The sequence below is a fragment of the Suricata suricatta genome, chromosome 10, assembly GCF_006229205.1.
Source record: "Suricata suricatta isolate VVHF042 chromosome 10, meerkat_22Aug2017_6uvM2_HiC, whole genome shotgun sequence".
Lineage (NCBI taxonomy): Eukaryota > Metazoa > Chordata > Mammalia > Carnivora > Herpestidae > Suricata > Suricata suricatta.
Window position 1 is genome coordinate 87,422,804 of NC_043709.1, and position 24,578 is coordinate 87,447,381.

Consider the following 24,578-nt stretch of genomic DNA (forward strand, 5'->3'; position numbering starts at 1 on the left):
GTATGGTATTGGCACAAAAACAGACACATAGACCAATGGAATAGAATAGAGAATCCAGAGCTGGGCCCACAAATGTACGGTCAATTAATTTTTGACAAAGCAGGAAAGAGTATCCAATGGAGAAAAGACTGCCTCTTTAGCAGGTGGTGCTGGGAAAATTGGACAGCAACATGTAGAAGAATGAAACTAGACCAATCTCTTACACCATACACAAAAATAAGATCAAAATGGCTGAAGGACCTGAATGTGAGACAGGAAACCATCAAAACCCTCAAGGAGAAAGTAGGGAAAAACCTCCTAGACCTCCACCGCAGCAATCTCCTACTTGACACATCCTCAAAGGCAAGGGAAATTAAAGCAAAACTGAACCCTTGGGACTTCATCAAGATAAAAAGCTTCTGCAAGGCAAAGGAAACAATCAAGAAAACTAAAAAAAAAAAATGTTTGTTTGTTTTTGAGAGACAGTGATAAGGGTAGGGTGAGGGAGGGAGATAGGAAAAAGAGAAAGAAACAGAGAGAGAGAGAGAGAAAAAAATCCCATGCAGGCTCCGCGTCATCAGGGCAGAACCCGATGTGGGGCTCAGACCCATAACCCCTGAGACTGTGACCTAAGCTGAAACCAAAAGTCAGACACTCAACTGGCTGAGCCACCAGGCACCCCATTAGATTGTCTTTTCATTTTGTTGTGCAAAAGCCTTTTAGTTTGATTTAGTCCCACTATTTTTGCTTTTGTTGCCAGAATTTTTTTTTTCCCCTGTTTTGGCCAACTAATAGCAATGTTCTGGATACTTCTTAGTATTGCAATTTTCTCCTATGGGAATACTTATTTGTGTGTGTGTGTGTGTGTGTGTGTGTATTAATGCTTTTGTTTCATAAGTAATTTCAATGATTGCTTCATACATAAAATCCACTCTGTTTTTTAATTTAAGAAATAGCAAAATTGCTATTAATATTGTCAATAGCAACCAATATAATTCTTCTGAGTAATAATACATTAGACAAAGCTAGCTTTAGTAGTGTTTTATATGTGTAACTGCAGCAATAACAGTGAAAATTTATCCACTGTGCACAAAAAGTATGTGGTTTTAAAAAACCGTTCCACAGAAGTTGCCTCTTACTAAACTCAGATGCAAACCCATTTGTATGATTTGCTCTGAATCCTGTGTTTCCCTTATGGGGAAGAAAGGAGGATTTAATTTGGTTTAAAAAAACAGGGTATCATAGTGGTTTGGCAACAAAGCCAGTATCATGACTTGGACTTTTACAAGGGCCCAACCCATAAAGGTGCCACACGTTCACAACATTGTTAGAAGGCAGCAGGGTGGGAGAGGTGTGCGAACTATGAGGCTATTTACTTCTCAAATTAGGCTGAAAACTATAGAGCAAACAGCTCGTATGTGTCTTTATGACTCTTCTGTTTTTAGTACCTTTCTACTTAACACAAACCAGAGGATTGTACATTCTCAATCTGTCCTTGGTTTCAGTGCCCTATCAGACAACAACACTCTCCAGGTTATTTTAAACTTGAAGCGCTTTTATCACTACAAATCATCATAGCCTTATCACTTTGAGATGCAAACAGTCACAAATTAGGTTCTGAAAACATGTCTGTAGCTGTGACTTAGTTATTAAATCAAGTGGTTCTATGGCAGCCCAGAGTAACTTTTAAAATACTGTTACATGTTAAGTTTGTTAATGTTTTATACGGATAACTATTTTCATTTGTTTTTCTTTTAATAAAAAGGAGAAAATGCTATGTTGAAATCTGACTACCACAATGACTACGTCTGCAATTTATTTTTAAACTGAAAATATGCTGGCGTGGAAAACTGTGCCCACAGTTAAAGGCAATGTTTTAAGAACAAAAGAAAAACACTAGAAGTGTCCTGCCTTTTCTTGAGAGACTCAATTCTTGAACCTTATGTGAAGAAATAAGCACTGAGTTAGCAGTCTAAAAATTGTAATTTTTTTTTTTTGCAAAACATGAAAAGTATATGTTTCTTTTCCCTACTTTCATTCTAAATGCCATTTGCCTTTAACTTAGGAACTAACTGCTTCCAGACATCCTGCTCAAACCTCAGTGATTCATTTACCCACCATCTCCTTAACGTCTTAACTCTTTATCTTCTGCTCTCCTTTCTCCTCTCATCATTTAGAAAGTGGATCATCTCTTATTTCTCGGGGGTTAAAAAAGAAAGGATTTCTTAGGTGTGAGTACCTCGCTGATCCTCACTCCCAGCAATAAGTATTAAAATCATCACCGTGACCATTGCTACCACTTGAGCATGACAGTGAATGCTGCTCACACACTCAGCTGTCACACCTGTGCTTAAAACGTGACACTTGATCCTCACAAGACCCTCTGAGGTATTACTATCTTCATTTTACAAAATGAATAAACTGAGGCTCAGAGCATTTACAAAGCTGTCACAAGTCACACAGTGACAAGGCCAAGATGAGGCGGCCCCCAGGCCAGAGCTGTGTCCTTTCCAGATCCCCAACTTTCTGCTACCACTGCCTTGACTCTTATCCCAGCCAATGAGACTTTCCAGCTCTGCCCTCCATCTTCTCCGTTTCTGTCCAATGGTCCTAAAACACAACACGACACTATACTTTCCTCAGAGGTCCTTGCCTTCTTCCACAGACCAGGCACACACCGCCGCCTCGCCACTCTGTGTCTCATCTCCTTCTGCCTCACTGCCCAGCATCACCCCAAGACCACATCTCTCCGAAGCACAATAATGAAGCCTTTCCCAGTTCCAATTTAATTTTAGACTCCCTATCTCTTTTCATCTTCCTATTCTCTAAGGCTTCACAATCATTTTCCATTCTTAGATGCTCAGACAAAATTATCACAACATAATCATAAACATTGCCTCACGTTTTCTAATTATAGGCACCAAAAATTCAAGTACAAATAACTGTAAAGCATGGGTTTCACAAAAGCACTCAACAGGAACGGAGTATCTTGTTTTTCCCAGTAGGAAAATATGAACATGATGCAAGCTGCAAGTACAAAGATGAACATATTATAGACTAGGAACAATAAAGAAAAAAATTAAAACTTAAAAATTAAAAATATTAGGCTCACATACAAATTCATCTGTTTTAGTTGTGGGTTATTTGCAGATAATTTCTCATCCACCTTTTCAACAAAACCTTAAATAAAACCAACATGTTCACTTACCATCTATAAATACTTTTGAGTATTTTTAAATAATTTTGGAAGTAATGCCAAGAATAATTCAATTAACTCCATGTTAGTTATAAACAAAATGTGCCTATCACATTAATAATTGCTACATCTCTTGAGAGTTATGGGACAGTTACATTTTAGATCACTTGATAAAATACATTATAAGCAAAAATACCTAAAATAATTGATAATTCTTTCACTTGTAAGTCATCTGAGTGACTCCTAAGAAGCTTTTAAATGGCAAGGTTTAATGGCACAGAAACAGGCTTTTTCGAATATATGTACTAACCCACCAAAGTCATTTCCTGTCAAACATTCAAGAGTCAGGTGACATACCTGGTCGTCACCCAGAAATCACCCTAGAGAATACACAACTAAAGACACCTCCATCCTGCCCTGTGCAGGCTCTTATCTCCCCGAGACTCTTTTAACACCATTCAAATTCACCTCATCTTAACTAGACTCTCTCCCATTTAGATCATCCTCCTCACGGAGCCTTACGTTCTTTTTGTAAAATGGGAACCCAAACCCAAACAACAATAATAAACCCTATGCAATAGGGATTCTGAAAGAATAAAGTACTTGGTAGCACAAACATATATTACCTGGACCTACCAAAGTTTTCACTAAATCGTAGCTAAACTTGAATGTGCTAGGAGAGAGTTCTTGAAAAGTATAATGATGTCACTTCCTTGCTTTACAAAGTTGTTGGCTCTCTGCTTTTTAAAAAAATGTTTATTTGAGAGACAGGCAGCAACACAGAGAGAGAGTACATGGGTTCACCTGAGTGCATGCAGGGGAGGGGCAAGGAGAGAGAGGGAGACAGAGTATCTGAAGCAGGCTCTGTGCTGACAGCAGAGAGCCCTACATAGGGCTTGAACCCATGAACCATGAGATCATGACCTGCACTGAAGTCAGATGCTTAACTGAGCCACCCAGGAGCTCCTCTCTGCTCTGTCTTAAATGTAGAGTACAATGGTTTATATAGGACTATTATTTAATGAATAAGGAATCTGATAATTTGACTTAAGGTTACAGTTTACTGTTGAATGATGTATGCAAAAAGCAATTGTAAAACCACATATGGGAACAAAAATGATCACAGGGGATATTACAGTAGTTTATAAAGAATACTTACTTGAAAAATTAGAGTCACTTGTATAAAAAAGTTTTATTTACAGAAGTCTAATGGAGTTTTAAAATAAAACTAAGCAGAACTCCAATTCAGAAACATCTCAGTGGTCAGAATATTCTTGGGGTGCCTGAGTGGCTCAGTCAGTTAGGCATCTGACTCTTGATTTTGGCTCAGTTCATGATCTCCCAGTTCATGAGACTGAGCCCCCTGTTGGGCTCAGTGCTGACAGTACAGAGCCTGCTTGGGTATTCTCTCTCTCTCTTTCTGGTTCTCCCCCACTGTCATGTGTTGTCTCTCTTTCAAATGAAAAAACTATTTAAAAATTATTTATTTATTTATTTTTTGAGAGAGACAGAGTGCAAGTGGGGGAGGGGCAGAGAGAGAGAGGCAGACAGAATCCGAAGCAGGCTCCAGGCTCCAAGCTGCAAGCACAGGGCCCAACGGGCGGCGGGGGACGGACTTGAACTCATCAACCATGAGATCATGACCTGAGCTGAAGTTGGATGCTTAACCGAGGCACCCCAATAAACTTAAAAAAAAAAAAAAGGATATTCTTAGCATTTAAATGCAATAATGTGGCAATCAATGCCATACTCAATACATATAAACATAGAACTGCATTAATTCAGACAACTCTACTATTCCCTAATGAATGCTAATTACTAATGTTTTACTGTGACATGCATTAAGTAGAAGTTTACTAACATTAGTAAGGAAGCAAACAAAAAATTAGAAAAAGTTGAATTTAAGCACTAGCTCTTCTGTGGTCATATACAACTTTAAAAAGTTAACCTAATTCTAGGAGTACATGGGTGTCAGACTTTGGCTCAGGTCATGATCTCATGGTTGATCAGTTCAAGCCCTGCTCAGGGCTCTGTGCTGACAGCTCAGAGTCTGCAGCCTGCTTTGGATTCTGTGTCTCCCTCTCTCTCTGCCCTTCCCCAACTCATGCTCTCTTTCTCTCTGTCTCAAAAAGAAATATAAACATTAAAAAACCGTTAACCTAATACTAACCTGCATATAAAGAACCATATCATTTCAAAAAAGATTACTGGAAGTGAAACATTCTTCCCAAAAGTTAAACTGACAGAATAGCTCAATTCAAACAGAAAAAAATCAGTAATCACTGAATTTTACTCTTCTTCATTGCAGTGCCTCCTCATTACTGTAAGAGCTTTATCTGAACAATCAGCTCACGAACAAAAAGGCAGTTACTACTACTAAGTCAAATGATACTCCAATGAAACAAAGATTTTATAAACAAACACAAAAAAGGTAGCTTTTCTTTCAAAAATGGCTATATTTATGTGTAATAAATATTTCACTCAATAGAGACAGGCATTAGTGGCATAGCCTTAATGATAGTATGAATAAATAAACAGGAAGAGTAACAGAATCATAATCAAAATACAAAGGGGAGGCCAATTAGGGATTGATCTTGTTTAGGAAGGGAAAAAGCAAAGAAGATGTCACAGAAGCGGCTGCTGTTTGAACTGAACCTCAGGATCAAGCAAGAGTACTCAGATGTGGTGAGAGTGTAGCATAGATTGAAAAGGGATACAGAAACGGGGCAGAAAATCTAGGCTTTGAGTAACAACATACTTACACACAAAACATTTACTATATAAGTTCTGAAGCAATGTACTTCCTCCACTCCTAGGAGCAAATATATTTTTTATAACTCTGAAAAGGTTCAATGTACTTGTGACACACACAGCACTTAATTAACGCTCCGTTTAGTCAACAAATCGTTATCCCTGAGTACTGAGAATTTTCTCACATACAAATGAGGTGGGATAGAAATCTGACCCAGAATATCAGGGTGAGGCCCACTTGCTACAGCGGAGACAGACACAGTAAGTGGAGCCCCAATGAAACCCAGTGGCCACTGTTGGCCATGGACACGGCAGGTCCTCCAGAGATACAGTTCCTTCTAACAGAGTAGAGGTCATGGTGCCCTTTAGTTGGTTTGCTAACTAGTAGGTTTTCATTATCACAGTGAAAATGAAATCTCTTCAATACAAAGATCAAGGGAATCTCCTCAATCTTTTAATGTGCTTAATCAATTCATTTAAATCAAATATTTATTAGGCATCGATTATGCACAAGATTTTGTACTGTATGCCCCTAGAAAACAAATACACAGTTTTAGACTATCAGTAACTTAAAGAGTATGATTTCATCTGAATTTTACTAAGCTAAATTTCAAACCTGAAGAATGCACAATTATATTTTCTGTCAGGCTTCCATAATGGTTGAAAGAGTTCCTTAAAGCAAACCTATTCATTAGAAAACAGACAAGTACTTTATTCTCTACTGCTTGACACGTCAGTAAAGCTTTCATGTCAATTTCAGGTTATTTGCCCCTGCAGTTCTGCTCATCTCCCCCAGGCCTCCTCTTTTTTGGCCAGAGTTAATTTCCTGTTCATACAAAGGAGTTTAAGTAACTTCTTTTCACTTTAACTTTAGTCGCATTTAGGCCAATGACCTCTGATGTCATAACGTCTCAAAAACATCTTTGTTTAACATGTATACTGAATATATTACAATTCATTGTGACTACAGTAACTTTCTGATTAAGTTCAAAATACAGGCTATTTTAAAACGATGTTAAAATATTTTATGTGGATTTGAGATAAAAATTTAAAGGTAATAAAAATATTCATGAGTTCTCCATATACTTAAATTTTCTGGTTTTGGGCAGAATTTTCAGCTTCCAGATGAAAATTTTGCAACTCAAGGGAAAAACTGTCAAGTCAAATAAAATGAACTTGAGACCCTACTTCTGTATTTCTATGCTTCCAAATATATAAGTATAATGTACTAGGAGTCATATATGAGGCAGTTACTACAAATTCCTCAAATTTGATATTTTTGCACATTCACATATAAAAAGATAACTTAGATAATTTCCTTTCCATACTTATATAATTCACACAAAAATGTGTACAAGGCATCTTATCCTTTGTTTTAGAAAATTGATGTGAAAATATTCAAAATATTAAGAATTTGCATATTGCCCTCGCTTCAACTAGACTTCAAAAGCAGACAGTGCCGTTTTATAAGAGTAAACTTTATTTGAAAATTCTTCTAAAAAACCTTGAAGTCACAAGACTGCTACTAAACACACATAAAAAGAATTATATCAGAAACAGCAAAATATAAAAGACTTTAAAGGTTTCAGTTTGTACTATATAAATAGTATGAAATTAATATTATTCATCTCCTCACAGTGGAGAAGAAAGTTATAAGCAAAATAGCTACTAACAAAAAAAGCCTTGCCCAGTCTAATCTACTCCTTAAATTAATGGTTTCAAAACAATTAAATCAATACACATAGTGAAACTCAAAGAAACATGAATATTGTTAGTAAGAAATAAATCTTTAAAGGCATGTTGCCCAGTCTTTATAGCCAACTGCAATAGTAACTTTATTTCTTTAAATATTGTCTATAATAATCTCCCACCATTATATTGCTTTCAAATTTTAGGTTAATGAAGATTCCTGTTTTGAATCACATTACTGAAACAGCCCAAATAATTAAAAACTTAAGTAAATATAAGCAGCTTCAATAAACTGTTAATTAATTAAGCTAATATTAATATATATATTCTAATAAAAACATGATGTAATGAATATTGTTAACATCTCCACAGGAATTTCTGAGAATTATTCATTTAGTTCTCTTTAAGGAAAAAAATACATAAGCTTCTTTTCCGAGTAAGTTAAAAAACAGACAAGATAAATTTAAAAATTTTAATGAAAATCATAGGGCTTTAAAGCAATATGCAACTACTACACATTTATGTAGCTTAAAGTTAAGGAGAGACTAAGAGGAAGATTACATTTTAAAATGCTGAAGTCATTTAAAAATCTAATGATGTACATTATTTACATTTTTACAAAAATACAACACTGTGATTATAGAAACATTTATAATATGTCAATTTTTTGCACTAAGCACTGTGCCTGGCACTAGGGCTACAAAGATTACTTACCACAGGACCGTGAACTGAGAAAAGAGTCCTAATGCTCATTTAGCCGTGACTTATTTATTAATACATAGAAGTAACAAGAATTACTCACCAGCCTTCATCAAAATCACGTTTGTGAACAGACATTAAACTATAGGCAAAAAAGGATACCAGAATAAAAATCAGACTCAACTCCTTTGGTCTCTGAGCTGCTCCCAAATGAGCACTGTGGGGACTAAGCACTAAAGAAATGCACTGTGGCTGTCAGGCTGGTCTGCCACTCTGCAAGTCTGACACCAGACTGACGTCACACACCAACATGTCATTGCAGCCACAAATTCAGGCAGCTTCTCCAGGAAGAATCTGTTGTGATTATGCATGCCTCCCAGCCACAAGAGTGAAATATGATTTCAATTCTCTTTAAAGTTGGCATACGGCACAGGGTAAAGCACCACATATATGGTTGCAAACAGCTCTTGAAGAAAACATTCGTGAGTAATTTTAAATAACCGTGGCTCAAAATAAATAGATATTTCCTGTTAAAACTGTAAGCATACCAATTTAAACGACTCCTCTAAAACCATTTTTTGTTGTTTCCAAAGTTGATACATACTTATTTCAAAAACTCAAGGAATAAAAGGCATGATGAAAGCTAAAATTACCTGGTGTTCCACCACCCAGAAATGATAACAGCTGCTTAGATTTACTGATCATTTACGATGTCAATCACTTTACAAATTCACCTGAGCCTCATAACCCAACAATAGAAGTCCTTCTTTTTACTGAAGAACGTGAGACCCAGCACAGCTATGGAATAGTGCTATTAAGCGACAGAATAGGATTCAAACCCAGATACCGTGTGTCTACTGCCTATGTATTTGATCACTAAATTATACTATATAGCAGCCAAGATACCAGTTGTTTACATTCTGGTATGCCAGACTTTGTCTACGTACACATATTTCAATAAAAAAAAAAATCAAACTATATGTTTTGTTTGCAACCTGTTCTTTTCATCCAGCAATATGCCATGGACAGCTTCCCATGTCATTAAATATACTCTTAACTTTTCTTTTTTTTGATGGCTGCTCATCATAATTATGTAAACCTGATTCCTACTGAACACTTTATTATTCATTGTTTATTATTACAAATAGTTCTATAACTGTCCAGACATCTTTGTGTTTTCTTATGTCTAGGCGGCACAGGATAACTCTTAGAAGTGGGACAAACAGGTCAAATCATATGCATACTTTCAACATTTACATGCTTTATCCTCCAAAAAGAGTAACAATTTGTATTTGTATCTCAATGCATTAGGTTTCTCCTTTCCCCACAAACTGGGTATTGACAATTATTTTTCTTCTTTACAAACCCAATAGAAAATACATGCCATCACACAGCTCTTAATTGTGTGTGAGTGCCTGTGTTTTAACTGCAAGTGAGGTCAAGTCTTTCTTTGTATGTCCGTCCTTACAGGAGGTGGTCCAGCTTCATGATACAAGCACCTGGCCCTGGAGTCCAATACAATAGTCAAGCTCTTTTTCCTCAATAGCTCTCTGGGCACAGGCAAGTTACTTTGCTTCTCCATGCCTCCATTCCCTTATACAGAATATATAGATAACAATTTAATCTTCATAGGATTTTTTGAGAAATGTATGAGGAGAGTTGTTCTAAGCGACTGGAATGGTGCTTACCATAAAGTAAGTGTTTAATTAAACGTTATCTCATACTTAATGGCCAATCACATTTGTTCTGCATTTCATACCCTTTGCCCAAAATGGGGATTTCTTAGTGGAGTGTACGAACACACCATTTTATAAAACATGTTGTAAATACCTTGTTAGAATGGTAACAACATAAAAATGTTCAGTGACCTCAGTGTGAGTTGTCTTACAACTAAACCTAGCATGTAACGTAACTGGTGCTGAAAACACTCCTTTCATATGAAACTGCTATAGCAAAAATTAAAAATAGCATCTCAAGTTGAGAAAACAAAATTGTTTCATCATGCAGCCTGAAATATAGACAAGTAAGCCAACACAGTTTGCTATAACCAGAAGGGTTTGCATATGTTTTAGAAAAGTAGTGATTCACGATCTTTCCCATTTTTTCAGCGTGAAGGTTTTGCTGGTCTCAATTAAATTTAAACTTTTCACATACAGAAAGAAAACAAAACCCATTCTTGAAAACATCAAAGTCAACCACTTTTCTCACAGTTCTAACAGTCCCATAGCCGCTTTTAAATGACACCAATAGTAACAACCTATAAACAAAATATATGGTGACTGAAATATATTAAACTTATTACAGCCCTATTCCTAAACCAAACTGATCTTCTATTATATAATAAAGTCTTCAACTATTCTCATTATCAGGCTACTTATTAACAAAACATCTCTAAAAATACTAAGAAGGAAGTTTTATATTATTCTAGCAGATTTGGTTTAGGTGTATTCATGGTTGTATATGCTACAAAACTGTCCTACACAATGGCAGACATTTCTGTAATATGTTTGTGGAATCACAGCGGCACGGTGGTTCTGCATATGGCTGCCAGGTGGAAAACAGTAACCGTGCAGCAGCAGAGATTGGTCAAGATTCTGAAAGATTAACAGGAATACTGAGAGCGAACAAATCGGCCAAGTGTTTGGTTTATGAAGTTACCAGCACCCTGCGCCTGCGCAGTTTCTCTAGAACTTGGGGGGCTCAGCCCTCCCCGTCGCCCATTCACAGCTTACAGAAGGACTTCCACAGGGATAAAGAGGGAATAAGGTCCCTCCTCTTAAGACCAGAACAGCCTGGAACTGACAGTTTAATAGGGAAAAGAGAGCTGTAAACAGATCATTATAACATAACCTGATTTGCAGAGCACCGAAGAGGAAGTGGCTGAATGCCTGGGGGAATCTAGAAAAGGCTTAATGAAGTAAATGACAGCTGGCTCAACTATTTCAAGAGGAGATTTCAGTTAGCGGTAGCAGTACTTGTAAAAGTACAAATTTAAGATTAATCTAAATGTTACACTGGTGCCTAATTAACAGAGAAAGTATTCATTTAAGGGGGGGAAAATGCATTCCAAAAAGGCATTTCTCCAAATGCCTTATAAGATTCTGTCCTGCTTTTCCTAAATGTCAGTGATAGCTAGTTGAGCTCTCTCAATTCTGCTCAAACCACATTTTAGAAAAGGAAGCTGAGGCAGACTGTGTGATCTTAACTTATGTAACCCAGTTCCCAGCTGATGTGAGAACAAAAGCAGAAGAAAAAAAATTAAATTTCCTTACAATGTACAGCCCATTGACAAGTCCTTGAGACTGGCAGAGTGACCTTCCTCCAGAAACTCAACTGCCTTAATGTTAATACTTCGCTAAGGGCAAAAGGTAACCTTACCTTAACATTAGCCCAACCTCCAGGATCCTGTAAGTCTCCTTTAACATATAATAATTTCTTTGGAAACTTCCTTTATCTCTACCCCGTCCCCCCTCCCCCAAGATAATGTTAGCAATCATCCTCCAAGCAAATGGCTCACTTACATACATCTGAAAAGTCTCATGACTAAGATCTTACTAGATGGTAGGAAATGCTGATTTCCTAACAACAGCTAGCCCCTTGAGGTCCTGGAAACCTTACTTCCAAATTCCTTAGGGACTTAACACTATCCTTAACCCCCTCCCAACTTGAAAGTATATAATCAACTACCCCTCACAACCCCAGTGCATCTCTTTCTGCCCATGGGTCCTGTCCCCATGCTTCAATAAAACCATGCTTTTTGCAAAGGTGCCTTAAGAATTCTTTCTTGACTGTTCACTCCCAACCCTCAATATTTTGACTTCACCAGCATTCACTTTGCAAAACAAGCTTAATTCCAAAGGACTCAAACCAGCATACAATTGTCTCCATAATTTACTCATAAACACCCAAAGTCCTCTAATGGGTGAGAAACAAATCTACTAATCTCTTTTCCATACACCACCTAATAGTATGCTAAATAACAGAAAGCACTCAAATGTTCCATCAGTCTATTACTGATTTTTATCTCTTAGGTCAATAATGCAAATCTTTCAGATCAGAAAAATACTGGGACAATGCGAAGACCACAAATGCTTGTTTCTGACATGTGTTTTTTCCAACACCAATAAGCATTCAACTCAATTCTGACACCACGTACTGGGAGACGTGTTACAGCCTACAGATTAAGGGCTCTGTCCCACAAGACTGCCTCCGTTTTAGGTAACAATCTTCATTTTGTTTGTTTATTTATTTACTTTGAGAGAAAGAGAGTGTGAGCAGGGATAAGGAGAGGGAGAGAGACTCTTAAGCAGGCTGCTCAGAACCCAATGTGGGGCTGGATCTGAGTCGAAATCAGGAGTCAGATGCTGAACTAACTGAGCCACCCAGGTGCCCCTAGATAACAAACTTTTTTTAAGGTTATTTTTATTTATTTTGAGAGAAAGAGAGAGAAAAACCCAAGCAGGCTTTGAGCTGTCAGCACAGAGCCCGATGTGGGGCTCCAACTGACAAACTGTGAAATCATAACCTGAGCTGAAATAGGATGCTTAACCAACTGAGCTGCCCAGGGACCCCCAAATATATTTCTTACATATAACACAATATTCAAGTACAGTTACAAAAAGGTAAAGTAAGAATACCAACAACCTCCTTTTTCTTTCTCCCAAATTTGCAAGTTCATTTATCTTGGCACCATACCATATCTTCATGACTTAAAGAGAAAAACACCAAAGTAGCACTACATTAAAATTTGCAAATACAGAGGAGCTCTCTCAAATATCCTTATCAGCTTCTGTTAAAAGGTAGTAATCAGGTAGAGAGTGAATCAACTCAGAAATTAAACACTCACACCCTAAGAGAGCCTGAGATCGATCCCAGGCCAACAACTTCTTCTAAACACTAAGTTACCATCATTGAACACTGTGAAAATTAGTAATGGGAATCTTCACTAAAATGGAGTCAGGAGGTTTGGGCACCAGGCACCATGTCCTACTGTTACTAAACCATCTATCATGGCCACTAACTCAGGATGTGAATGGGTGAGCCCTTGTGCACTGTGTGGCCAACCACTCTGTCCTGGGGATCCCGAGGAGGCTGAACAAATTGAAAACATAGCTCCCTGGCTGGGTTTGCCAACACTGTTGCCAAACAAACTTGGACAAACCCATTGCAAGAGAAGGCAATAGCTCACAAGATGCGTCTTTGAAAAAGAGAAAGGGAGAAATTTATTTCAGGGGTTGGCAGCTAGGGAACGTGGCAGGCTCAAGCCTTAACAACCAACCTCTGCTGGCAAGATGGACACCTAGAATTTTATAAGGAAAGGTTCGGAGCAGGGGTACATGCAAGACAGTAGGCAGGGAACCTGTGATTATGTGGGGGGGGGGGGGTGTTCAGCCCAGGATCATGGGCAGGGAAAGGCACGTGCTTAGTGTGGTCTAAGCATTCTGTTGCTACCCGACCTTTTTTGGTCTGATGGCTGTAATGTTGTGATCATTGCAATAGGTCTTCATCCATGCCTCAAGAAAAGTGTGACAATAAAAACAGAACACTAAGAAAAAAGAACTATGGGTTTCGATTAGAGTATGAGTTAAGTGGTCTTGTCTATTTCTGGTTTTCCTTTTCAGGGTCTATAGTTTGAGCAAGAGGGCTCACTGACACTACCACTTCTGGTCAATTACATACCCAACAGAAATAGATAGAGTTGACCTTGCAAGTGGATACCAATCTACTGTTCCAGTTGAGGAAGAGAGGCTTTATCTTCCTCCACTAACCCCTACAGCTCAGCCAATGAAAAGCCATATACTTCCAACTCCTAGGTTGTTCAGCAGACTTTAGTTTATAACACACTTCCCAACAAAGCATACCTCTTCTTTGTTGCCCGGTTTTTCTGTAGCTTGTTTATCCTCGACTGCAATTTTCTTTTATTCCAAAATAAACCCATGTTTTGCTGGTAAAAAAAAAAAAAAACTGGCAGTTTTTATTTTTAAGATTAACAACACTGACATCAGCAGTTCAAATATTCCCAATTTACTACCCAAGAAATGGTCAAGTGTTGTTATCTTGGTTTTCTATTGGAGCTAAAATTTCACAACACAGCGAATTCTTGGAAAATTGGAAGAGCTGAAGGATTTAAGAATCAAATTAATCCATAAACACCTGTTTAGGAAGGGACCAATTATAATGAAAGTCCTTTGTACCACTAGGATCTTCTTCCCCAAGGAGTGGTAACTACTAAAATATACTTGCTAATAGGACTCAGAGCCTTCTAATTTGAAAATACCCAGTTTTTAGGTCATCGATTAACAAGTTTGGTCATTGAAAGCCAGTTTAATAAGATGATGACTTAGCCTTTTTACACTCTCTTGTATTTATTTCTTCTAATCCTTTCTAAATTCTTTCCACTTTTCGTATGGGATTGATAGCCCCAGCTTCCTCCTTCTGAACTGTTACAATTTGTGTATCTCACCAATTTACAGAATTTAGGTCCAGCTCAAATGCTGCATCCTCAGAGCAGTTTGCTTCCCTCAATCTCCCTCATTTGGGTGGTGCCAATACTACGCATCTGGAACGATTAGCAAAACCAATAAAATATGCAGTCATGCATATATACATCTCAAAAACTTCTGTCAACAGGGATGTATATAAACTATTTTGCACAATAAACAGAAAGTATATACCCATGGAGAGTGGACAAACTCTAGTTAGTTCATTTACATAAACAATTACAAACCAAAGCTGAAGAATTTAAAAGGCAACAATGATACGGCCATTAAAACCGATCATCTCTCTTTCCTTTTCCTATTATCATGTCACATATCAAGGTCTCAGCTAAAAGTGAGATGTCTGGTTATATTTATAGTTTCTTTGAATATCTGAACTCATCTCTGGGTGTCTGAAGACAATTTCACTTGATAGGGAAAAAAATTGGATTTTGACTGGTGAATCTTTTAACTGGAATCTTTAACTACATTTTCACCTTAACCATTACAATTCTAGAAAAATTCCAAGTCCAAGTATATGTGCGCAAGGAACAAATGATGCAAACTTTCAATTTACTAATTCTGTACTTAAATGTGCAATGGTAACTAATAGAAAATTGGATTTGGAAGTACTTGTGTTTTGTGAAAGATAGTATGAAATTTTTGCACAATAAAGAAATTCAGACTTAAGAAAATGTTGATGAATATGAAATAATAAATCAATAGCCAAGTTACAGGAGCAAGAAAATAAATACAAATTTAGCTAGCCTCTAGTTTCATTGCCTATGTTCTACCTTCAACTCTGGATGAATATACATTTTTGAATGATAGTTTGTAATTTATATTCTATCTACATATCTATTGACTTTCATTCTGAAAGAAATTATAAAATCCAACTGGTTTTCTACAGAGCCTGATTTACTAACAAAGCATCTAGTATCCAAGTAACTAAGTCAGTTCTACACTTGTACCATCTGCCTGGAAGATACATAGTCTGTTTTTGATGCAAAATTAAAATCAAACATATGACAGTGTTACCAATTTCATTATCATCAAAAAATAGCCTCAAAGAAACTATTATTACAGTTTTGAGAAAATAGAGGAAATACAATTTAAAATGTCAGGAAGCCCTGAAGGGGGAGCTCTCAGGCACTACCACCCACATCCCCAACAGGAGGAAGCTTATTTAAAAAAAAAAGGTTTTGGGGCACCTGGGTGGTTCAGTCGGTTAAGCCTCCGGCTTCAGCTCAGGTCAGATCTCACGTTCGTGGGTTCGAGCCCTGCGTCAGGCTCTGTGCTGACAGCCAGCTCAGAGCCTGGAGCCTGCTTCAGATTCTGTGTCTCCTTCTCTCTCTGCCCCTCCCCCTCTCATGCTCTGTCTCTCTCTGTATCAAAAATAAATAAAACATTAAAAAAAAAGGTTTTATTTATTTTTGAGAAGAGGGGAGGGGCAGAGAGGGAGGCACAGAATCTGAAGTAGACTCCAGGCTCGGAGTTGGCAGTACAGAGCCCGATGTGGGGCTTGAAACCACGTAGTGAGATCATGACCTGAGCCCATCTGATGCTGCCTGATGCTTAACCACTTACCCACTGAGCCACCCAGGCACCCCAGAAGCAGCCTACTTTACACACCCCAGCAGGAGGAAGAATTTCTCCTTGCCCAGAAACAGGGCGGCCAACGAGGAACTGCCACACTCCACCAGTGAGAAGCTGTCACCACAGGGAGCTCTTTGAAACAGCCCCTCCTAGCTGCCTCCTTTCCTTCATAAAAGCAAGCCCTTCTCTGTTCTCCACATTTGTCTATGGTTTGCCAGAGTCAGCTGGTCTCGAATGACAATCTTCTGCTACTCCCAAACAAATTCATTTTGCTGGTAAAATAGCTGGCTCTTTTTTTTTTTTAAATAGTCACCAGCTGCTTTGTGTGTTGGTTTGACTTACCCAGTAAGAAACTCCTGCTTACTGTCTTAAAAAAAGGCAAGAAAACATGCACATTAAAAAAAAAAAATTTACTACCATGGAACAGGACAGAATACATTATGGAAACTCATGATCTAGACATAGCCTTGGGAACTAAGAGATACTTTATATCTACAACTAACTCAATGAAAGTAACTGACTTCCTGAGTTGTCCCTTTGTCATCACGAGATTACACAGAAAAACAACTTTACCTCCATTTTTACCTCAGTCTGTACTTTCTGATTAAGTTCTTCTTACCTTTGAACTCCAGCAAATGACCCGATAGGCAATCCATCTTGTGATAGGAACTGAAACTACCCCCTCAAGCAGTAACTCCTCAGACAGCCAACAAGACCCCCACATGACTGACTTGAAGACCATGATAGACCTGACCTTACTGTCCAGCTGTATGTACCCACTGACCTTTGTTCCATACTTTCCATATGTAAACCAAGAAGTATTTTCAGCACTTCAGAGACAGTCTTTGAGACATTAGTGCCCTGTCTTCCCGGTGCTGGCCTCACTGAAATAAATTCCTCTCACGTTTCACCACCACAGGTCTCTAGGCCTTTAGATTTTGTCAGTGGCAAGTGGCCAAACCTGTTGTATTTGGAGCCAGGTGCTCTTCTTGCACCCCTGAGCCCCAATGCAACATAACAAACACAATCAGGTGGTCTTTCGGCAACAACTCCAAATAAGACCATTTGTTCATCAAAGCCAAGTTTTATTGAGGAGTGAGCATGTTTCCTTAAGATCAAAAACAAAACTGGTCTTAATTTGCCAAACTTCTACACTTACATTTCTGGCACTGGATAATTTCTTTTGGTCTGTCTATCTATCTACCTTAAGAAAGGAACAGTGGGCATGCATGCACAAGCAGGACAGAGGGGCTGATGAGGAGAGAGAATCTTAAGCAGGCTCCAACACGGAGCCCAACATGGGTTCGATCTCATACTCTGGGATCATGACTTGAGCTGAAATCAAGAGCCAGACACTCAACTGTCTGAGTCACCCAGATGCCCCAATTTCATTTATAAACCTCATTTGTACAAATTCGTTGGCCCAGAAGATTTCTCTTTTAAATCAAAACACTTTATTTTGCAAGTTTACTGGAAATGCTACACATTTGCTGTCCAGTGCTAAAAAGAAAAATCAACTGATTTCAGCTCAGGTCATGATCTCACAGTTTGTGGGTTCGAGCCCTACATTGGGCTCTGTGCTGACAGCTAGCTCAGAGCCTGGAGTCTGTCTTCCAATTCTGTGTCTCCTTCTCTCTCTGACCCTCCCCTGCTCGCACTGTCTCTGTCTCTTACAAATTTTAAGTTAAAAAAGCATAAAAAAATTTTTATAAAGAAAAATCAAGCAAACACACCTGGGTTGAGATTTATTTTCCTTGGCAACTGTTAATACATTTTTAAATTCAGTCAACAAATATTTATTGAGGATAGTGTTTCTTCTGTAGAAACACTAGATCCTGTGGGAAAATGAAGAAATGTCCAAACTAATTATGGGAAGATAAGTATATAGTTAAAATACAAGAACAAATATGAGATACTACAGCATAAATGAATTCTGGAACCAGAAAGCCTAAGTCAGAATCTTGGATCAGGCCTTAGGAAAACTACTGTACCTCTATGTGCCCCAGTTATCTCTAAAATGGGTATAACAACAGTATCTTCCTCATAGAATTTTTATGAGGATTAAATGAATTCAAACATTAAACCCTTCCAACAGCATCCTAATTAGAGCTCATAAATAATAACTGTTATTGTTCTGAAAGACATGTGGACCAAAAAAGCTGAGGTAAGTATATGGCCTGTCAGCATGAACCCATAAAGAATGGGTAGGATGTGGACAATATAAACAGGAAGGTCATGATGAAAAAATACTGTGGTAAAAATGAGATGACTAGTATGACTTGGTTATAATGCAGTGGTTTAGAAAGGTAGGCAGAAAGCAGGGCTGAAGGCTGTGAACGTTAGACAGAGGAGCCTGGGTGTTACCTGCAGGCCACGGAGAGAGCTACTAAAGACAGAAGGGTTATGATCTAAGGAGATTTACCAGTCAAGTTTTATAAGTGACAGAGAGGGCTATTGAGTTTTCACAAATGCTGTCAAGAAACTTGATTTTCCCTCATAGCAGTTTTGCTTACTATAAAATAGGGCTTCTAACAACCTCATCACTACAAATAAAACCACTAAAGCTGGGCTCTAAACAGACTACCACTGTCTGGAAATGAGCTGAATGAGTAAGCAAATGAATATGAAAGAAAATGAGATTCGATACTAACTTGAAAACAGGTTTGATTCAGTTCATATTACTGTTCAGATTTTTTTAAATGTTTTTTTTTTTTATTTTGAGAGAGAGAGAGAGAAAGAGAGTGTGCAGGGGAATAGAGAAAAGAAGAGAATCCCAAGCAGGCTTAGTGCTGTCAGCATAAACCGGATGTGAGGCTCCATCTCTTGACCTCTGAGACCATGACCTGAGCCGAATTCAAGAGTTGGGTGCTTACACAACTGAGCCACCCAGATGCCCCAAGATTATGAGTGATAACTTGCCAACCTTTGTCAACTGCTGATGTGAGACACTGGTCACTGTCACACACTGTCCTCTCTCCCCTTCCTGCCCAGTGTCACACAGGGCAGCAATGCCTCCAACTAAAGCACTCTGTTTCTGGGCTTCTCTTGCTACTAGGTGTTCATGAGGTGTGCCCACTGAGATATTAAAAAAAATGTCTCGTGGGACCCCTGGAAAGGATGTTTAGAGGAAGCGGACTCAGCTAGGAAATACATGCTCTTCTGATCTGATTGCTTTTGGATATAAAGACAGCCACTGTGTCCCTGGAGTAGTCCTGACAAAAGAAGTCTCACGTTAGGATGGTGCAACAGGAAGGTAGATCTAGGCCCCTCTCTCAGACTGCTCTACTTGAGAAGATGAAGTGCTCATCAGAGCCTAACATATTTCCCAACTAACAGTGCTAGTTACTAGATGTTGTCCGTCCAACTAACCACAACTAAGCTAGTATAACCACGATGTCTCGAAATTCAGGCATGCATGTCGCTCATTCACACTCACTAGACAATATTATAAGCAGTCATTCAAGAGAGGGTCCTCCAGGGTGACAAAGCTGTGGGGATGGGGGTCCGAGACCTGCTGGCAGCCACTGCTCTAGCTCTGGGGAGGAAGCAGGTCTGAGATAATGAGGCCAAACAGCAGTGAGAAGCAGCAAACATCCTGTACAGTTAAGGGTCACTGCTTCTAAACCGGACTGCCACTCCCCACTCCAGCCGCACCCGTGCCTTCCACAGAGTTTTGATATGTAAGCCGTTTAATTTCTCTTTTCGCCTAAAAGTTTGGGTTTGACTTATAACAAGACACTTTTGAAATATTTAGCTGATTTAGATAACAAGAGTCCTAAGTAAGACCATGTATTTAGGGAAAAGTGGCTTATTATGTACACAAAATAGAAAAGAATTAAAACAAAAAAAATCCCTTTTCTCTATAGAATATTATAAATTATAGATCTACATAAAGCTGCTAAATAAATAGTGCAGAGAACAAAGAACAAATTCAAGAACACTACCTTCACGTATATTCTATATCCTTGACAGTCAACATTTTAGTATTAATTTAGCTGCTGAAATGGGATATTCAAGCTCATTCTTACTACCAGCAAATAAAAGTAGCAGTAGTAGGAGTTCCAAAGCACTGAAACATTTAGACATTTGCCCAAGGGTCAGCGGTTACTAAACTCAAAAACTGGTTGCCTCAGAATCATGGGAGAACTGGTTTAAAATACACGTTATGAAGCCAAACCTCAGGAGGTTCTGATTCAGCAGGTTTGGTTTGGGCATTGTATTCTAAGCCACAAATTACTTGCAGGGGAAAATAGGCCTTGAGGAGCTGATAGGTATATGTGAACAAAACTAGTGAATATTTCTACTTGTTTCTTCCCTCAGATAAACCCCATCTTTAGTTAAAATTTTTATGATGGACTACATAGTTACCTCAAATGTAAAGAGTTTGTGTCTTAGCTTTTTACTACTTAGAAAAGTCTAGAGTTTCACATGTAAAAACTATAAAGTATATTAGCAGTTTTTTCACATTTAAACAAAATACTCATCTTTTCTTTGGTAGGAGTTAGGATGTTTTCAGTAACAGAATGCCCAATTGAAAAAATGGCCCAAATAATGAAGAATTTAGTATCTTACAAGCTAAGAGGGCAGTCTCTGGTCTAATTCGGAGACTCAGTAATGCCATGACTCTTACTCCTTCCCTGTCATGGGACCACAATTATCACTGCGGCTCCAAGCATCATGTTCTTACAGTAAAGAAGGAAACGCCTTCCTATCTTAGATCCTATCTGAGAACCCCCCTTTAATTTTAAGAAAATGAAGAAAACTTTCACAGAATTTCTTCATTCTAAACCAATCACTGACATAGGGAATAAGATTAACTCCCTAAAAATAATGATTATTTCTACTCTAAGGCTTAAGAGGCTAACCTTTCCAAAGCACATGGAAGAAAAAACGTTAGAACAAAATCTGGACTCCTTCCAATAGGAAGAAAGCTGGGGGAAGTGTGGAGAGCAACAGCAGTATGTTAGGCATCAATGGTGATCCGCCACATTCTGTGACAAACTAATAAACCATATTTAGAACGATCAAAATGTAATTCAGCATGGTGATTCCAGTTTAGTGCATTAAGTGACTAGAAAACATTATAACAATGAGCAACAAAAGGAAGATTAAGCTGACAAAACTTTGAATCCTACACAACAGAAAAAGAAACAAAAGATGCACCTAACTGGAAACTGGAAGGATATAACCCACTTCCTTATGCAGTATAATTACTGTCAGTCACGGGGCACCTGGGTGGCTCAGTCAGTTGAGCAAGCATATGACTTCGGCTCTGGTCATGATCTCAACTGCTGGTGAGTTCAAGCCCTGCGTAAGGCTCTGTGCTGACAGCTCAGAGCCTGGAGCCTGCTTCCGATTCTGTGTCTCCCTCTCTCTCTGACCTCTCCTGCTTGTCCCCATACCAGAGCTCTCTTTCGCTCTCAAAAATAAACATTTAAAAAAAATTACTGTCAATCAATTAAAAAGTATCTTGAAAATTACTATTCAGGAATGTTCACCTAGTCTAATCTGTGTACCCATTACTCTGATTTCTACATCAGCTAAATATTTCAAAAGTGTTACATATTAGATATAAAAGACAAAACAAGGAATAGGTATTTTAACTTAAACAACAGCGTATTCAGTTTTTAAACACTGTTCTTAAAAATTCTGTTCAGATGCCAGGGGATCAATGGCATAACAAAATCATACCAACTTTACAAATGGACCATTTTCATAGGCTTCCTTTGAAAATCTTGATGAAACCATATACACTAATGTTATCCAAAAATAAAAATCTAATTGTTCAGAATTTAGTCTGGAAGCCCCAGGGTCAGTTCAGGATCCCAGCATAAATATTCAGTGTTGGCAATAATGCCAAATAGCACAGCCACTATAAAAAATAGGTTAGAGATTCCTCATAAAGTTAAACACAGAATTACCACATGCCCTAGCAATTAAACTCTTAGGTACATACCCCAAAGAACTGAGAATAGGTATTCAAACAAATACCTGTAGACAAATATTGCTAGGAGCACTGTTCACAATAGCCAAAAGGTGGAAACGACCCAAAAGTGCACCAATGGGTGAATGAGTAAACAAAATGTAACATGTATGTACAATTTATTCAGCCATTAAAAAAAGTACTGATAGATGTTACCAACACAGATGAACCTCAAAACCATGATGCTATGTGGAAGAAGGCAGACACAAAAGGTCATATGCTATATGATTCCTCTCATAAGAAATACTCAAAAAGGTAAATCCACAGTAACAGAAAGCAGATTAGTGGCTGCCAGGGGCTGAGAGGAAGGGGGAAATGGGGAGTGAGAGCCACAGAGCTTGCTTTTGTGGTGATGAAACTATTTGGAACTAGACAGAGGTAATGGTTGCCCACCCACTGTGAATGTACTAAATGCCACTGAATTGTATACCTTTAAAATGGCTATATGAGCCATTTTATGCTATATGAGCTTTATAGCAATTAAAAAGTAACTGATGTATCTGTAGTATGAATTATGTACAGATCTGAATATGTGCATTGAAATTTAATCAATTCTGGTCAACAGTATTCCAACTTGCTTTAATAGAATATTCTACAATTCTTCTGATTGGGCATTATCTGGGCTCTTCTTCATTCTACCCAGCATTCTAAGATTTACATCGGGAGTCTACATACTGAGGCTCAGATTAATTCCCACACTACAAGTGGAACTGCCCACATAGCTAGTTCAGGAGAAAGATAAGTCAAAAGGCATTCTGATCTAGTTTATGGGTATAGGGATCTTTGGGGAGTTCCTTGGTAGTTTACAGTTTAGGACCTTCTGACATCACCTTATAAGACTGCTTTTGCTTCTCATGGGAAGGGTGGGGCAAACAAATTGTTTGCCACTACTGTTGTTTTAAAGTAAGGGTCTATGTGGATCAGAGGGTCCTTCCCAGAAGGCAGACCATACAGTATAATGTAACAAGAGAAAAGAACAAGCAACACTTGCAATTTCATATTGAAGCTCCACAAATTGTAATTAAAACTCTATTTTTATCTATATATTTTATTTGTTTGCAAATGTTTTGGATGTGATAAAGAAGGTCTGCACTGGTCCAGAATTTCTGCCCTGAGGAAAGGAGCAAAAGGAGTCACAGACTTCCAGGGGAACAGGCTGGGACTTTGCGGGGAAGCACCAGGCACCCCTGCATCATCTTTCCACAAAGGTGGAGCAGACACACGTAGTTGTGGGGTCCTGAAATGTTTAGATATTGCAATTCTCTCCCTTAGGAAAGCAGACTGGAATTCGTAGTACAGACAAGTGCCAGGTAGTAGCTTGGCATTTCATACTGTGTGGATGAAGGGACTGTGAAAACTTTTATCGGTGGTCCCTTACTGTCTTAAAATTGCTGTCCTATTGTGGCTGATGGAGAGGAAACTCCAATATTCACAGATCCTAATACATTTATAAATATAAAGCATACGCAGTTCACAAGTTAATGGCATAAACTTTACTCTCAGAATGTGTGTACTTTTGAAGGATTATCATGTTTAGTTTATGAGAATACCCACTGATAATTATGAAAATGCTTTAAGCAGAAACAGTCACTGAGATATTGTCTACAATTCCTTAAGTTAGTCATATTTCCTTAGGAATATTTCATAAAACTATAAATCTAAAGAGCACCTAAGCTTAAATTTCTGCAACAAATTCTTTAGAAAGAATTCATATGATATTTTGTTATAAAGGTAGGCATTTTCCTTGGGATGATATTTCACCAAGAAATTAGTTTAAATGTAGAGAACTGGCGCACCTACCAAATAAGAGCCCCAACATTCACTGACAACATACCAAGTGAGGAAAGGAGCGAACAGTAGAATTTTGTTCAGAAAAGCCTTTCCATTAAATGTTTTGTCCACTTCTGCCATGTCAGAACATCACATGCACTATTAACGGTATTTTTACTAATAAAGCAACTTACGTAGCTTCATCCTGAAAAGTATCTGCAAAATCGCAGGTTTTATCCACTAGCTATATTTTTCAACATGCAACATATATAAAATGTGAAAATTTCATTCACAGATTACCTTGTTAAACTATAAACAATTTAAAATTCTTCAATATAAGGGACAGAGAAAGCAATTGGTTACTATTTAAATACCCCATCAGCTATCCACATTCAAGGCCACTAAGAAAATCACACAAACACTTCAAATCTCACTATCT

General features: G+C 38.1%; 1 protein-coding gene across 4 annotated transcripts in view; it reads right to left on the reverse strand.

The window, feature by feature from the left end:
* PLEKHA5 (pleckstrin homology domain containing A5) overlaps positions 1 to 24,578 on the reverse strand; it is a 238,695-nt gene that overhangs the window by 107,273 nt on the left and 106,844 nt on the right. The gene's annotated exons all lie outside the window — the stretch shown is intronic.